Raw genomic sequence first — 6,143 nt, 5'->3', positions numbered from 1 at the left:
ATATATATATATATATATATATATATATATATATATATGGATAATGCGAGTGAATAATAAAAATAAAATGTAATGGCATGTCTCGCAAAGCAGAAAACCAAAAAAGGTATATCAATGGATGTAGTGATCCTTTTTTAAGTTAGCATGCTTCTTTTCTAGCTTGGTTGCACCATTCTGAAGACGACCAATAGTCAAAAATACGTATATATATACCTTTTTTGGTTTTCTGTTTTGCGAGACATGCTTTGCGAGACATTTTACTTATATATATATATATATATATATATATATATATATATATATATATATATATATATATATATTTAAATGGCCAAATATATAGCCCAGGAGGACAAATTCGTTAAACTTCCCATACTCGAATCCGTATCAATAGATCGTTATGACTCATTTCAGCAGCCCTGTTTCGCCAAACACTCGGGCTGATATATTTTATACAAATTCTTAACGGAAAGTTCAATGAATGTCTCCTAAAACTTGACCGCTGCAGAGATAAGTGTACAGAGTTGTTTCTAGAACGCATTTCTAGAAGCAGTCTTTTGTTGTAATTTCCTTCTCTTCTCAATATTTCCGCTTGATTGTATAGTCGGTTCGCTATATTCACGCGGGTTTCGGATTAAAAATTTTATTGTAAGTACCCAGTTTTAATTACCTGCTCTTTGGGGAAATATCAACTGGTCAAATGAAATGAAAAATAATCCATAACTTTTTTTAATTAAAAAATAATGGAAAATCTTTTATATAATTGACAGTATAATAAGGAGAATTACTTCATTAATGGAGTCTAATGTGGCTAATATAAACCTAATAATAATTTTATATTACACTTCACACAGAAAATATGGTCTATGTATATTGGTTCCATGGAGAGAATTTCTAATGAAAAATAAAAAAATTTAACTTGCCAACAAAAATGAAAATCAGTCATTATCATCAAAAATATCATAATCGTCATCATCATCACTGTCATCACCATTAATTGTTATTATGATTGGACTTATTGCGTTTATTTTATTTTCACGAGTCCACCAATCTTCTATTAGTTTCCCGCACTTGAATATACAGTTGCACCACACTTCTGGAGTTACAATTAAAAGTGCCTTTCGCCAAGTTTCCCGAACTGCGTCGTCGCTATAACCGTTAGGCCCAATATGGTTGTCATAATATTGTTTTGCTATTCCCCATATATATTCGATGGGATTAAACTGGCAGACGTAAAACTTGATGACCGTAACTTTCAATAATCTGATCCACAACAAAGGTTTTTTGCCAAGCGTAATAATTCTGATTTTAAAATATGTTGTGTAAATGGTATATGTTCCTTTGTCAACCATTCTTTAATTTTATTAACAGTCCAAGAATTCGTTGGACTTTTGTTTAATACTTCAGAATGGTAAGGTGCATTGTCTAAAATAATTACGCTGGGCTCACTTAAACCTGGGAGAAGTTTTTCATGTAACCATTTTACAAACATTTCTGTGTTCATATTATCGTGATAGTCACTTGATTTTGATTTAGATGAAAATATTAAATCAGCACCTTCTATAAAACCCGATTTCCCTCCTGCATGTAAAATTATGTGTAGCTTCCCTTCTCCATCAGTATGTTTGATAGACTTTACGTTATCATCTTGCCATATTCTCTTGGTTGCACCCCTAGAAAATATCCATGTTTCGTCTAAATATATTAAATTTGCCCTTTCTTCTTTTAATTTAGAATATTTTCTTAGAAAGTTAATTCTTTTATGCACAACAGAACTTCTTTCACAAAGGACTTTTCTGTTATCCTCCTTTTGAAATTTGAAACCCAAATTATGTATCACTTGCCATAGACTTGTTCTGCCAATTTCGTCAAATTTTCTATCTTTTAATTCCGAGAGAATTGTATTTAAGCTCACATATTCCTTGTTGGCTCGCATTCGATAAATGGTATCACGAATTTCAAATTTTTTTCCATCTGGAATATCTTTCGTTTTCAATGATAGGCGAGTTTTTCGGTGATCTTCTTTCGGCCGTTCATTATTGCAATTTTGTAATACTCCTCTTAGTTTGGTTTCACTAATTCCTAGAGCATCACATACGCGTTGTTGAACAGATATTGCCGATTTTAAAAGACCGCCATTTTCTTTTTCATCCGTAAAATACTTATGTACACTACAAATTAGACTATCTACATCTAACACACGTCTACGCATTTTTAAATATTTCCACCAAACATACAATGTCAACACTGGCAAAGAATCAATTCAACTGCAATATTGTAACAAATTTATACCTACCCTAATGTTATTTTAATGTATTTTAAAATATGACCATTAATGCAGTTTTTACCTTATTTTCTGGGAAGTCGTTTACTGCAACTGGTTTTCAATGAGTCATTAGCATAATTTTGTTAATCCGAAACCCGCGTAAATATAGCGAAACGACTATACATATTATTGTTGCTACTCTACTTTCACCGGATATACCCTCAAATAATAAAATTTAAATTAATCATCTTACATATTTTTGCAGTTTGTAAAATAACTTTTATTAGCAATGAATTAGCAATTCATTCACAGCAAGTTTGGAGGAAAAAATTTGATAAACCTAGAAATAAATCACTTAAGACTAAAATAATAGGTAAATTTATTTACTCAGACCAATGAGAATAACAATTTGAAGAATCACGTTAAACCTACTAACAATATGCAAGCTTATTAAATTTGTAAGTCACTCTTTCCAAAACTTCTTCACGTATTAGTTCTCATTATTATTATTTTTTTTTAATCCGTAATGTAAACAAGCGATTTGGATAACCCCAAAGAAAAAAATCTAATGGATTAGATTTATCTACGTCCAATCAGTAGTTTTAACAAAAGTTAAAGATACTTCTGAAAAAATCTTCTCAAATTATTAAAGGAGAAACTAGAAAAAACGACGAAAATATTTTTAGAAAATTAGACGAGACTTTTCAAATAATTAAAGAAGTATGTACTCAGAACAGTGAGAAATTTAGAGACGTTTTTGAAACATTCGACAAGAAACAGAAAAATGTCAACATCGTAGAAGAGAAGATCAAAAAATTAGAGAGCATGATAACCAACACAAAAGTACTACTACCAGTTAATGCAGTAGTAATTCCTGTAGTAAAAGAAGAATTACCAAGAAATTAAACAACACGACATATAAAATTTAAATTGCCACAATTTAATGGGGAGTCTTCTTGGTCCATATACCTTAGATAATTTGAAGCTATTGCGACAACCAATCATTGGATCGAACAAGAAAAGGCTGTTTCCTTAACTGCTGCTTTACGAGGAGATGCTGCAGATATTCTAAGATCGATTTCTAAGAGTCAAGAAGAATGTTACCAGATCTTGTTCACTTGATTAGGAAAACGCTATGGAGATGCCCATCGACAATAAATCTACAAAGCACAACTAAAAAGCAAAATTCAACAAGCAAGCGAAAATTGGCAAAAATTTAAAGTAGATGTAGCAGATGTTTAAAGCAGACAACATTTTGGAAGAAATGACTGTAGATAACTTTGTCAATGGGTTAAAAAATAGTGAACTACAAAAATGTAGAAAATTTACGACTAGCAAGACCTAAAGTTTTACAAACACGAAACAGCTAGTCAAGCTTCATGGAACTATCGAGTACGAACCACTGATAAAGGCATTGAACAAAATAATGAACGTCTGGGGGAAATGATACGGAAAGTAGTTCATAACACGATGCTAAACAGACGCAAACGCAGGACTGGTAAAGTTCATTCAAATGCTGATGCACTTTCAAGACGGCAATGCAGTACAAATTATGATCATTTACTCCATGAGAAAAACCACCGCCATTAATGATCAATGGCAGCATTAACAGCTAAAAGATGCCCAAGCCGTTTATGTATAAAAAGAGTACAGGAATACCCCGACTTATAAAACCTCGACTTTCGCGAATTCGGAGTTACGCGATTTAATTTTCTCGTCTATTCGTTTTTTGTTTGAACGCCGCGCAGTCAAGGCTAAGCGCCGGCGTTTGTTTCTGACTTACTCCTCCCGCATTATTATTCGTTCAGTTTACAACAGGCACAGACGTGTAGTGCGGAATCGGCGCGTAGGTACATAAGTTACGATTTTGTGTTTTTTTGTGCGTTGTGCGACGATCTGAGATATTTACTATAAGTAACTATGGCATCCAAACGAAGTAGAACCGACTTTTTTGCTTTAAACAAGAAAAGAAAAACATTATCTTTGGAGTATAAACTTAACATTTTTAAAGACTACGACGCAAAAATAAAAATTTGTGATTTAGCGAAGAAGTATGATCTACCGGAATCGACAGTCAGATCAATCAGAAAAGTAAAGAAAAAATTCTCGAAGCTGTGAAAAACGCTAAGTCTTTGAATTCAAGCATCATTCGTAAACGGCATAGTATTATCGCTGAGATGGAAACATTGTTGAAATTATGGTGTGATAATCAAGTAAGTGTGAAAAATTGTCCTGTTGATCAGAACACGGTGTGCTTTTAAGCTAAACAAATTTTTGAGAAATTAAAAGAAGGAGCTGGGGAGATGGCTAAAGATGAAACGTTTAAAGCTAGTAACGGTTGGTTCAGCCGGTTCAAAAGTCGCTGTAATTGGCATAGCATTGCAGAAAGTGAAGAGGCGGCAAGTGCAGATAAAGAGGCTGCATCTCTCTATCCATAGAAACTCAAAGCTATGATAGATAAAGGTGGCTATACCAGCCAAACCATATTCAACATAGATGAAACTGGCCTGCTTTGGAAGAAGATGCCTAAAAGAACTTTTATTGCACGTGAAGAGAAAACTTTTCCAGGTTTTAAGGCCGCCAAAGATCTATTGACAGTGATGCTTGGTGCGAATGCAGCAGGTGACATTAAATTAAAACCTCTCTTAATTATCGCTCAGAAAATCCAAGAGCATTGCAAAACAAATCTAAAGCTGGTTTACCCGTGATTTGGAAGTCGAATCGTAAAGCTCTCTTTTTGAAGACTGGTTTGGTCATCACTTCATACCTGAAGTCGAACGTTATTGCCAGTCTAAATAAACCCAGTTTAAAGAGATGCTATTAATCGACAACGCGCCAGGTCATCCTCCTGCTACTTTAACTAGTTTCGAATCACGTGTGAAAGTTGAGTTTTTGCCACCAAATACAACCAGCTTGCTTCAACCGATGGACCAGGGAGTTATCAATACATTCCAAGCTTATTACACGAGACGATCGTTTGCACATCTGCATAAAGCTATGAGACAAAACAACGAGCTTTCTGTTAAAGAATTTTGGAAACAATTCAACGTTTTAGAAGCAGTGACAATCATTGGAGAATATTGGGATGAAATTTCACAAAAAATTTTAACAGGCGTCTGGAAAAAACTCTGTCAGTTTTTTTTTCTCTACTGAGACTCAGGCGGAATCAGTGCGAGGGCCTGATGAAATTTGCAATGTGATCAAAGACGTTGTCGAACTTGGTAGACAAATAAATTTAGAAGTGGATAGTGATGATGTTCAAGAGCTGTTGGATTCACACAATGAGGAGCTTACAATCGATGAGCTTATAACATTACGTGTACAAGAGGAAGAAATTAATAATCATGATTCTTTGGACCCAGTTCAATTAGAAGATCAAATGACAGTTGGAAACTTGACAGAAGCCCTCAGTTCGATTGAAAAAGGGTTAACAATTTTGGAAAGCATAGACTCCAATGAAGAGCGCATTTTTGTTACAAAACATGGAATAAAAAAATTACTAGGATGCTACGAGGAGATATTACGGAAGAAGAAAAATCATTGACTCGTCAGACGACTTTGTTACAATTTATGAAACCTTCTACATCAGAATAACTTCGGATTGTGTTTATACACTTTATTAATTTAGTTTTTAATATTATCTAGAATTTTCCTAAATTATTGTTTTATTTAGTCTCCAGTCCCACTTAAACATACTTTGTATGTCTTTATATGCAAAATTGTACCCCGACTTACGCGAATTAGACTTACGCGGATAGCGCTCAGTCCCACCTATCGCGTAAGTCCGGGGTATTACTGTATTGGATTGGATGCGTTTAGGTGAGAGACTTTCTTGGCAATACATGAGTGCATGTAAGACAGAAGTCAAGTTCTACTG

Source organism: Diabrotica undecimpunctata, chromosome 1, assembly GCF_040954645.1.
Source record: "Diabrotica undecimpunctata isolate CICGRU chromosome 1, icDiaUnde3, whole genome shotgun sequence".
NCBI lineage: Eukaryota > Metazoa > Arthropoda > Insecta > Coleoptera > Chrysomelidae > Diabrotica > Diabrotica undecimpunctata.
This window is presented reverse-complemented; position numbering follows the sequence as displayed.